This window comes from Saccopteryx leptura, chromosome 10, assembly GCF_036850995.1.
Source record: "Saccopteryx leptura isolate mSacLep1 chromosome 10, mSacLep1_pri_phased_curated, whole genome shotgun sequence".
Lineage (NCBI taxonomy): Eukaryota > Metazoa > Chordata > Mammalia > Chiroptera > Emballonuridae > Saccopteryx > Saccopteryx leptura.
Window position 1 is genome coordinate 15,030,837 of NC_089512.1, and position 12,361 is coordinate 15,043,197.

General features: G+C 50.9%; 1 protein-coding gene and 1 non-coding gene across 2 annotated transcripts in view; one reads left to right on the forward strand and one right to left on the reverse strand.

The window, feature by feature from the left end:
* ITGA9 (integrin subunit alpha 9) overlaps positions 1-12,361 on the reverse strand; it is a 352,967-nt gene that overhangs the window by 174,031 nt on the left and 166,575 nt on the right. The window lies entirely within an intron of this gene.
* TRNAV-AAC (transfer RNA valine (anticodon AAC)) lies at positions 960-1,035 on the forward strand. Its single transcript has one exon. It is a non-coding gene; the product is annotated as a tRNA-Val (tRNA).

Below are 12,361 nucleotides of genomic sequence, written 5' to 3' on the forward strand. Positions count from 1 at the left end.
CTCTCTCTCTCTCTCTCTCCTCTCTAAAACTGAATAAATAAATAAAAAAGTCCTCCCCTGCTCCAATATGCAGGGTCACCCTTCCCCAGGACCGCTCTATGACTCCTCTGACGATACCACGAGCCGTCCAGGGACAGGCCTTGCCCTCCTTTGGACCACGTCCTCTTCCTTCCTCAGCTCACCTCTCCTGCAGAGACATTCGCTTGGGGCCCTTGGAGAGCACTCCAGGGCGTCTCCGGGTCTGCAGACAAGAGGGAGGGAGATGCTCAGGGGAACAGGCCTGAGGCACCATCCTAAAACCCCATTCCTCCATGGAGAGCCCTCGGGCTTTCAGGCTTCTCATTAATTACCTTGTTCTGAAGATGAAAACAGAAGTAACTCTGACAGGAAGTCAACCAGGCAAGGCCCATGACAGGTAGGGGCCACTCACGCAAGGGTTTCTACTAGAAGAAGGGACACTGTGCCCGGTTATCCTGGGGCATTGAGGCAGTTGTCACTATCAAAAGCCCCAACGTCTTTTATCTCCTTGCCTTTGTGGGACCAGGGAACTCTTCCAGGTGTGTATAAGCATCATCAAACCACGAGACCCCCATCCACCTGGCCAGAGGAAGATCTGCTCTATTTAGGGGGAAACACCCAGGGTAACTAGATGCCAAGCCTCACTCTTACACCCCTAAATAAGCAGCACCTGAGCGCAGGGCACCCCTGACCCGCCACGTGAACTAGAAACCTGCCTCCCAGCCGCATTTCTCCACGAACTGGAGTGTTTTCATCTCCCTGAGCTAACTGGCAACTACAGCGGTAAACGAAATGAAAACAGGAAGGGTTGACCTCACTTTAAATTGGCAAATAACACAGACGGTCAGCAAATAAGCCACTAGCATTAAGCCAGATAATTGGTTTAAGGGAAGAAAAAAAGAAAACAACCTCTAAGTATTTTTTTTAAAAAGAGACCTCAGGCCCTGGCCGGTTGGCTCAGCGGTAGAGCGTCGGCCTAACGTGCGGAGGACCTGGGTTCGATTCCCGGCCAGGGCACATAGGAGAAGCGCCCATTTGCTTCTCCACCCCTCCGCCGCGCTTTCCTCTCGGTCTCTCTCTTCCCCTCCCGCAGCCAAGGCTCCATTGGAGCAAAGATGGCCCGGGTGCTGGGGATGGCTCTGTGGCCTCTGCCTCAGGCGCTAGAGTGGCTCTGGTCGCAACATGGCGACGCCCAGGATGGGCAGAGCATCGCCCCCTGGTGGGCAGAGCGTCGCCCATGGTGGGCGTGCCGGGTGGATCCCGGCCGGGCGCATGCGGGAGTCTGTCTGACTGTCTCTCCCTGTTTCCAGCTTCAGAAAAATGGAAAAAAAAATAAAAATAAAAGAGACCTCAGTATTTCTTTTTCCAAATGTGATTTTTTTGGGGGGTCTCTTTCCATCCTGTATCATTTCTCACTACTCCTCAGCTCTCCACACCCTTCCAGAGTGAAACGGCTTTCCCTTTACCTCTATGATCGTGACGATCAGCGTGGCGGTTAAAATGCTATAGACGAATTTAAAATGCTCGTTAAGCTTGAAGATTTGTTTAGAGCACACTGAGGATTTTGCATTTCTAGAACTAAGAGAACAACACTGGAGATCTACCGTCCCAGAACAACTAGAAAAGCTGGACACACACACACACACACACACACACACAAAAGAGCCAACATCCCACCCCCCTCCTCTGTTTAAAGGTATCAGGGAATTATGAAGACAGCCCACACTTCAGAGTCTCGGGTCCCAAAGACAAGGAGAGAAGGCCGAGGGGACCCCCGGAGGCGGAGCGGCACGGTCCCCCCGAGCTGCTTGCAGATTTGGGAGCAGTGTGGAACGGGAGGCGAGGAGACTGGACTTGACGTGGCGGCTAACAGGCTGAGTTCTCAGGTTTCTGAGCAGAGTCTCTGGCAGGCTGACGAGCCTGTGAAGACACAACTTAAAGCTCAGGGCTAAGGCTGCCAAGACTTGGCGGCCAAGACCCCAAAGGGAAGGGCGGCCCATGGAGACGAGGCTGACACTGAGCGCCGCATGCACCCTCGCCAGGGGTCCCCAAACTTTTTTCACAGGGGGCCAGTTCACTGTCCCTCAGACCGTTGGAGGGCCGGACTATAAAAAAAACTATGAACAAATCCCTACGCACACTGCACATATCTTATTTTAAAGTAAAAAAACAAAACGGGAACAAATACAATATTTAAAATAAAGAACAAGTAAATTTAAATCAACAAACTGACCAGTATTTCAATGGGAACTATGCTCCTCTCACTGACCACCAATGAAAGAGGTGCCCCTCCTGGAAGTGCGGCGGGGGCCGGATAAATGGCCTCAGGGGGCCGCATGCGGCCCGCAGGCCGTAGTTTGGGAACCCCTGCTAGAGGCTGTGGGTGCTCCCCCAGCAGTCCGGGGACAGGAGACTAGGAAACTGCGCAGAGGAGGCAGGGCCTGGGTGCTGACGAGAGAAGATGGATGCATTTAACTGTCGCCCAGACAGACACAGCAGAGTGAGAACCAGCGATTCACAAGGTGAATCGGTAGCAAGTCTCCAGATGGAAGCATGGAGAGGAAAAAGCATGGACATTTCAGAAATAACATTAAGAGACGTACAGGCCACAGTAAAAGGGGTGACGAGCTTGTGATACATCAGAAATAGCATTTATAATATCCAAAATACCTAGCACAGGGACTGGTATACTATGTGAGCAATAAAAAGTGGCTATTATTTTTCCATAATTTTTAAAGTGGCGAGTTTGATCATGAAAATCTGTAAAAAAAAAAAAAAACACACAAAAAAACTGCCCTATCGCAAAATGAACCCTCATTTACAAACTGCACATGTCACAAGAACCTACTTCCTATTTTATAAGAGCATGACCTGAGGCCAGTGTGGTTTCATTTAGAGCCCTAGAAATTGAAAAAAAAAACAAACAAAGAAAAATTTAAATTAAAACCGGGGAAGAAAAAACACCTAGAAATAATCTTGTAAAACTTTGTGGAGAGCACAAACGACTCCCATCGTCTTCGCGAGACGGGGTTTGCACGGGGAGGCGACGAAAGCTTTCTCTGGGGATGAGTTGTGCGGCAAACACTGAGCAGACGGAGCTCTGAACAGCTGGGTTCCAACACTTCAAAAATCCTGTCGTGAGAGCAGGAAATAAGCGGCCAGCTAATCAGTGCATCTCGTTTCTGAAAGTTTCGCAACGGGATTAGAGATTTTAATTATGACCACAGATTACTTTCTAGGTAGGACCTTATCATGGAAATGGATATCGTTATTAGTCTAAAACGTCTGACCCTCGGGCATGCACCGGTTCTCAGGAAGGGCAAGAGAGCCTCAATTACTCTTTAATGGGCACCGTTGCATAAATGAGCTATGAAACTCACGTAACCCCATTGATGCTTCTTCCTCTTCAAAGATAATGTGACATCCAGCCGAGTATCTGGAAAGTGGTTTGCTTTTGTGTTTAAGGATGTATATGTGTGTATGTGTGTATATGTGTGTATGTGTGTGTGGGGGGGGGAGGGGGGAGGGTTGCTTACATTTACTTATTTCTATGTTTTGTGATTTTTATTTCTTTTTCTCTGACCCATTCCAAAATATGGGAATGGGAGATTAGACCTTTTGACAGTTTGGAAACAATTTTCTATCAGCACACCACATACTTGTATAACTGTACTTTCTGCAGCACTGATACATGTTAATTACATCGGTGATAATTACACGCACCATTTGACAGCTCAATGCCCTCGGCTGGAACGGGCTCAACAGGGAGTTTATCTAAGTCTATGGATCACCTAGTGCTCCTCCCTTTCTCTCTTGATTCTCTCTTCCCTGCTCCCATCCTCCATGCCCAAAGTGGCTCTGGTAAAAAATATGTGCAGGTGAGTAAGGAAAATATGTGTAGGTGAGTTAGTTTCTTACTAACACAGAAGAAAATGCTAAAAATGTAACCCACGGCCCTGGCCGGTTGGCTCAGTGGTAGAGCGTCAGCCTGGCGTGCGGGGGACCTAGGTTCGATTCCCGGCCAGGGCACATAGGAGAAGCGCCCATTTGCTTCTCCACCCACCCCTCCTTCCTCTCTGTCTCTCTCTTCCCCTCCCGCAGCCAAGGCTCCATTGGAGCAGGGATGGCCCGGGCGCTGGGGATGGCTCCTTGGCCTCTGCCCCAGGCGCTGGAGTGGCTCTGGTCGCGGCAGAGCTACACCCCGGAGGGGTGGAGCATCGCCCCCTGGTGGGCAGAGCGTCGCCCCTGGTGGGCGTGCCGGGTGGATCCCGGTCGGGTGCATGCGGGAGTCTGTCTGACTGTTTCTCCCCGTTTCCAGCTTCAGAAAAATACAAAAAAAAAAAAAAAATGTAACCCACAAACAGAAATGGCCGGAGGTGCCTAGGCTGGTTTTCCTGCTCCCCCCCCCCCCCCAGTGTTGTCTCGCCAGCAGTCCCGCATGCAGTTGGTGCATCGGCCTCAATCCTCACATAAGGACAGATGCCCTGGGAGCGAACACTGGTCTCTCTCTCTCTCTGCTGCCACTCAGTGTGGTCTGTGCCTCTTAGCTGAAGGAGAAGTGGAAGAACGGGGCAGGGACCAACGCGGTTAGGCCAGCATTGGAAAACACAGCAGACACCTGACCTGCGCTGGTGCAGTGGATCAAGTGTTGACCTGGAGCGCTGAGGTTGCTGGTTCAAAACCCCAGGCTTGCAAGGGTCAAGGCATATATGGAAAGCAACTGCTTTTTGCTCTTCCCCCTATCCCTTTCTTTCTCTCCTCCCCCACAAAATCAATAAATAAATCAATTTTAAAAAAAAATAAAGAAAGAAAACGCTGACACGCAAATCTCCTGTCCCCGCAATCTGACCTATGAACACTACCTTTCAAGGAAGGGGACACACCTGAGCCAGGTGCGTGTCCCACCCGTGCCTCTGCTCTTGCTGTTCCCACGTCTGGAATGCCCTTCTCCCTACAAAACATGAGCCGCCTTCGAGGCTCAGCTCCGGGCTGCCCCTTCTATGAGATGTTCCTGAAGGGTGCCAGCCCTCCAACTGCAGCCCAGAACCCCAGGGTCCTCAGGGCACCACTGGGCACTTAATTACTGTCTGCCTTCTATTGCTTTCTTTCCTTGATGCTAAGGACTTCCCGGCCTCAAGAACCAGATGATTTTGCCTGACCTGTGGTGGCGCAGTGGATAAAGCATCGACCTGGAAATGCTGAGGTCGCTGGTTCAAAACCCTGGGCTTGCCTGGTCAAGGCACATATGGGAGTTGATGCTTCCAGCTCCTCCCCCCTTCTCTCTGTCTCTCTCTCTCCTCTCTAAAAATGAATAAAAAAAAAAAAGAAAAAAAAAAAAGAACCAGGTGATTTTACTCAATGTAAAAGAGAAAGCGGAAAGGAACAAAGAAGAAAAACAGACACAGATAACAGGATGGTGGTTATCAGAGGGCAGGGGGGTGAGAGGGGGAGTCAAGGGTAAAGGGGGTCAAATATATGGTGACAGAAGATCTGACTTTGGCTGGTGGGCACACAAATACAGATCATGGATCACAGAACTGTACACTTGAAACTTACATAATTTTATTAACCAATGTCACCCCAATAAATTGAAATGTAAAAAGTAAAACTAAGCCCTAGCCAATTATCTAAGTGGTTAGAGTGTCAGCCTGGTTGGCGTATGGACATCCCAGGTTCAACTCCCAGTCAGGGCACACAGGAGAAGTGACCGTCTGCTTCTCTTCCCCTTCTCTCCTTCTTCCCCTCTCGTAGCCAATGGCTCGGTTGGTCTGAGTGTCTGCCTCAGGTGCTGAGGATAGCTCGGTTGGTTTGATCATCGGCCCCAGACAGGGCTTGCAGGTAGATTCCAGTTAGGGCATATGCAGGAGTCTGTCTCACTATCTCCACTCCTCTCACTTAAAAATAGATAGCCTGACCGGGCGATGGCGCAATAAATAGAGCATCGGACTGGGATGCGGAGGACCCAGGTTCGAGACCCCGAGGTCTCCAGCTTGAGCATGGGCTCATCTGGTTTGAGCAAAGCTCACCAGCTTGGACCCAAGGTCGCTGGCTCGAGCAAGGGGTTACTCTGTTGAAGGCCCACGGTCAAGGCACATATGAGAAAGCAATCAATGAACAACTAAGGTGTTGCAATAAAAAACTAATGATTGGTGCTTCTCATCTCTCTGTTCCTGTCTGTCTGTCCCTATCTATCACTCTCTCTGACTCTGTCACTTAAAAAAAGATAGATAGATAGATACATAGATAGATACAAAGATAGAAAGAAAGGTAAAAATCAAATTTCTGAAGCTGGGCTACATCTTAGCATCGAATAATACATTTACGGTGCAAATGTGTCTCATCCTCAGCGCCTGCCTGCAACTGTGTCATTAGTGTTAGCAACGTGGGAAGTGAGAAACTGTGGAGCTGGCCTGGGGCGAGCTGGCTCACGGGCAGCTCCAGCTGCTGGACCGGATCTCAGCTCTACCTTGCCGCCCCGTGTCTCCTGGACAATACTGAACACACTCTTACGTGGCAGCAGTGGGGTCAGGATACCGCACTCGGGGGAGGGCCTGGGATGACAGCTGTGTGTGTGGGGGGCGAGAGGTGACTGAGCCTCCCGAGAACGTCACCTGGGCTGCCTCCAGCCAACACTCGGCAGCGGTGTGCCTGTGCCAGGCACCCCGTCAGACAGAGGGAAGCAGCGAGGAGGGATGCAGGCAGGGGGGTGTGGGCACAAAGAGGCAGAGGAGACGCCCATTCCAGCACGAGGGAACCTGGTGAGGGAACCGCTCTGACCCCGAGTGCGCCAGCAGTGCAGTGCTGAGTCCTTGCAGAGCAGGGGGCCCGGGAAGAAAGCCCGGGAGCTCAGCAGGCGGATGGGGGGATGGAATGAGGGCTGTTGTGTCAGTTGGCGGAGATGATACAGAGGCTGATGGACAACTGCTTGTCTGAGGAAGGAGGGCTAACAGACAAGGACTTCGACATCAGACAGTCCAGGTCTCAGGGAGTCCCAGCTCTGTCTCTTACAAATCACGTGCCATTGGTCACTTAATATCTTGGAACCTGCTTTCTCAGATGTGAAACAGGTTGACAGGATAGGCCTTGCATGATTGTGGTGAAGATTAGACATGACAGACATCAAGCACCTTGGAGAGCTCCTGGAACCCAGGAAGTTTGCTGCATCCTCATTATCCCCGTCATCATCATCACCACCATCACCACCACCACCAGCATCACCACCATCACCACCACCAGCACCACCACCATGACCACCATCATCACCACCACCACCATCATCATCGCCACCATCACCATCATCGCCACCATCATCATCGCCACCATCATCACCACCACCACCATCACCACTACCACCACCACCATCACCACCATCACCATCATCACCACCATCACCATCACTACCACCACCATCATCGCCACCACCACCATCACCACTACCACCACCACCATCACCACTACCACCACCATGACCACCATCATCACCACTACCACCACCATCATTGCCACCACCACCATCATCACCACCACCACCATGACCACCATCATCACCACTACCACCACCATCATCGCCACCACCACCATCATCGCCACCACCACCATCATCACCACTACCACCATGACCACCATCATCACTACTACCACCACCATCATCGCCACCACCACCACCACCACCACCACCACCATCATCACCACCACCACCATGACCACCATCATCACCACTACCACCACCATCATCGCCACCACCACCATCATCACCACTACCACCACCATGACCACCATCATCACCACTACCACCACCATCATCGCCGCCACCACCATCATCACCACCACCACCATGACTACCATCATCACCACTACCACCACCACCATCATCACCACTACCACCACCATGACCACCATCATCACCACCACCGCCACCATCATCACCATCATCACCACCATCACCATCATCACCACCATCGCTGCCACCCTCATGGCCATCATCATCACCACCACCACCACCACCTGACAAGGGTTTCTGAGGCAAGATCACAGGGTGAGGGGCAGGAAGGGGCTAGAAGCAGGCCCGGACCAGGTCATAGGACCTCATAAAGCAGGTGAAGGCCGATTCATTCTGTGGGCAACAGATGCTGTCATGAATTCTTAAAGTCAGCTTTAAGAAAGAAACCCAGAGGTGACCAGAAGGACTGACTGGAGATGGAAAGGGAGGAGAACAGGACCTTGTTGGGGCTGGTGCACCCCTCCCCCAGTGGCATGTCAGCTGCCATCAGCTCCCAACTGTCTCTTGCACAGAAAAGTGTCCCTGGTTGAATGGGAGCCACATCACCCCAGAGGTTTTATGCCCCCTCCATGCCTGCCCACCAGCAATGACTGATTGGCATGGCGGTACAAAATGGGTGCCCCTAGCCTCCAGGTGCGACAACTCTGTAGTGCAGTTCCTGCCCCAGGGTCCCCATGGGCTCAGGCCGAGGCTGGCCTCCAGCTGGGACACCGTCCCCCCTCAGCTCCTCCCTCTCTTTCCTGCTCCCCTCCTTCCCCTCTGAGAGCACCCTCAGTAAATCCTGTGCAAGCCGATCCCAGTCTCAAGCTCTGCATCCGGGGAACCTGACCTCTCATAGTACCTAAGTGATACCAAAGATCGAGGCAGCAGAATCCATACTTACAGCTACGTACAATATATAAATAAAATATGGACTCAAAGGGAGAGACAGAGTCCGCACTTGCTCAACATCTAACCTAAACTCTTTGGCATGCCTAAGGGGACAACCCTGGGGCCACCTGGAAACCCTTCCCGATAAGAGATGAAAACACTGATGGCCAAAGAGACGGCGAGACTCCACAAGGTCACAGAGCCAGCGTCTCGCTTCCTTCTGCACCCCTAGACTCTCTGGAGGAGTGAGAATGCAGCAGGCATCAGAGAGGGAAGCTGCAGCCAGGAAAGTCTTTAAACTGCAGCAAGGAGGGATGCCCCCACAGCTCGGTGGACCCCGGGAGTCCCACGCTCCAACCGGGGAGGAAAAGTGGCAGAGAAGGCAGCACACCGAGAAAGGCAAACGGTCTCGAAAGGGACCCAATCCGGCGATGCTGGTCTGCAGGCGACAGTCCCTCCTGCTCAGACTCAGCTGCCTGAGCAGCATCGAGGGCACGGCGTACAGTGTAATGACCAGTCCTTGTGCCCGTCCCTACCACCAAACTGTGAGGTCAGAGTGCCATGAGGGGCAGAAACCAGACTCTTAGGGCAGCTTATTCCACATCAGCTTTGACCTGTATTTTTAAAGCTCTAGAGATCAGGAGATGCCCATCTGTGGCAGTCTTGTCAGTGCCCTGGCCAGACGCCCTTATCCGCAGGTGCATCCCTGCCCCAGCTGCTGTAGGCACTGACAATTCACAGCTCACATCGACAACCTTCTCGGAAGGACTGCCCTCGGCCGATGGGAGCCACCTCCTCCGGAGACGCCTGCCAGGCGATGCCCTGCGACAGGCAGAACTCTAAGACGAGCCCAATGGCCCCCGGCCCTTGTATAATCCAGCCCCTCCCCCGGAGTGTGGGAAGGACTATGAATATGACAGCTGTCCCTCCTGTGATTATATTACATTATACATTATATGGCAACAGTGAAGAGATTTTGCAGAAGTAAAAAAAGGTCCCAAATCAGTTAAATTTGAATACATCAAAAGGGGCATTATCCGAAAGGAACCTACTTTGGCAAAAGAGGGCTTAGTTTTTCTCTAAACTAAGGGATTTTTGGTGCAGGAGAGACTCTCCTGTTGACCCTGAAGCAGCAAGCCGCTGTGGGCTCCAAGCCGCAGAGACATGGTTCTACCACCCATCACACGAGCCTAGAAGAAGACACTAAACCTTAGATGAGACCGACTGACGCCTGGATTGTGGCTTTGAGGCCCTGAGCAGGGGACTTCTGACCCACAGAAACTGTGAAATGATAAACATGTGTTGTTTTAAGCTCTTCAGTTTGCAATTTTCCACGTAGCATAGAAAACGAGTCCTTGTCCCACTCCCCAGCGGGCCGGTGCCGTGGTCTAACAGCCCGTGCTGCGAGCCCCTGGGCGGGGTAAGCTCTGTGGCGTATCAGCCCCCAGAGCAACCACCTGGGGTCAGGCTGAGGCTCCACAGTTCCTGAGACCCCACCCTAACTCAGCCTTTGCCCTGCCCCATTCTGCTTCCCTCACTTCTGTGAGCAACTCCCCCAGTAGATTTCTGGCAGAAATCTCCACTCTCCAATGCTGCTTCTGGCAAACCGGATGCAAGATACCGCGTAATAAATTGCACGCTGAATCCAGTGGTTGCAGAATCCAGTGGTTGCAGTAGCCGTCAAGAAGTGAGAAACGCTTAGATCAAGTGCCAGGGATGACCCAGAGTTCACGAATGACCAAAATACAAGCAGTTCCCTGTCACTGTTGGGGAAGTGTGGGGATTCCACGCCCACGATCACCTTGACCATTACTCTCCATTACTTTCAACGCTCAGAGTGTGACTTTGCCCTTTCATTTATTTTAAAAAGGAATGGAGCTAGTACTTCATGAACTAAGTCTTAGGGCTCAGGGGTGGATCAGATACAGAACAGCCTCAGGCCTCCTTAAGAAAAACCTTTTACTTTTTTTTTTTTTTTGCATTTTTAGAGCGGCTCACGAGGCACCTTCATCTCTAGAACAGGAGATTTACACAGGAGAGGAGGCGGAGAGAAAGGGGTTGGGACTTGGGCAATCACAAAAGCAATCATGAGCTCCTCCAGGCCGGAGAGTTGACTACCTATTACCGCAGGACACAGAAACCACAGATGTTTTCAGTTTGTTTTTTTTTGTTTGTTTTTTACCACCTTCAAAGTGATATCTTCAACCAGAGGTTATGGATCTGGAATTTGGGGGAGGGGGAATCTGTAAACTTGGATGCGGGGGGGGGGGGGGAGGGAATGTACCTCTTTTATTTTTATTAACCTCTAACTGAAATTTAGCATTTCCTTCCTTCCATTTTAAATGGAGGCAGCAAACCACAGAACTCTTCAGAAATACCTGGGCCTCTGTCCTCAGTGGAAATCTGAGAACTGTCCACATCATATTACAGTCGTAGAGGCCTTGAAATACGGCTTACGCTTCGCAGTACTTCAAAATCCAAGATCTTGGCATTTACCGCATTAATAAAAAAAAAGCAGGTAGATTGCTATATTGCAAATGTGGGTTTTCTTTTTAACATCTTGATAGCTGAATTTCAGTATAATTGGTTTCTTTATCCTTTTATGTATTTTATCACTTGCACTGAGAAACATTCTGAGAAGGTCTGGAGCCTCCTCCCAACTGCTCAAGGGCCCGTGTGCAAAAAAAAAAAAAACAAAACGGTCAAGAACTCGTCTTAGCCTGACCAGGTGGTGGCGCAGTGGATAGAGTGTTGGACTGGGATGCAGAAGACCCAGGTTCGAGACCCTAAGATCGCCAGCTTGAGCGCAGGCTCATCTGGTTTGAGCAAAGCTCACCAGCTTGGACCCAAGGTCGCTGGCTTGAGCAAGGGGTTACTTGGTCTGCTGAAGGCCCACGGTCAAGGCACATATGAGAAAGCAATCAATGAACAACTAAGGTGTTACAATGAAAAGCTGATAACTGATGCTTCTCATCTCTCTCCGATCCTGTCTGTCTGTCCCTATCTATCCCTCTCCCTGACTCTCTGTCTCTGTAAAAAAAAAAAAAAAAAAAAAAAAGTTGAAAAAAAAAAAAATAATAACTTGCTTAACAGCGAATGATCTAACGAGAGGGTCCGTCCTGTGGTTTTTGCAATGCTTCAAAATATGCTTCAAGAAACTTCAAAAAGAATCATTCTGCTGTTTCAGTCCTCATCAGTTATATGAACTCACTGGTCCCAGCAGTTAAAAATATACCATCCATTACATTTTATGACAGGTTCAAGGCCTGGGCTCAAAATCACCCCAGGGCCCCTGGGGTTTTAAGAATTTGGTCCTGGATAGATATTTCGGGCCAGGCCCGAGCAAAGCTGCCTCGAGGCTGACAGTTATACGAGAGCATCTGTTTCCCTGTGCGAGCCCTTAGGAGGGGAAGGGTAGACAGACTGGGCTCTCTGGGCCACATGTAGAGTTCCTGACTTTTACAAAAAGAATCCTGACCTTCCCAGGGCAGGCCTGTGGCTTCCCAAGCCCCGAGAGGGTACGTGGAAAGCTGAGACGCTTGCCCCAGACCTCAGTGGTGTGTGAAAACCCTGAACCGTGACTGAAATGAAGAGACAGAATAGCAACCCACAGCGTTTCCCAGTTACTCAAACCACAGTGGGCCCAGCTGCTCAGCTTGAGGGCTAACGGACCCCACTCCAGTCGCTCTGAGT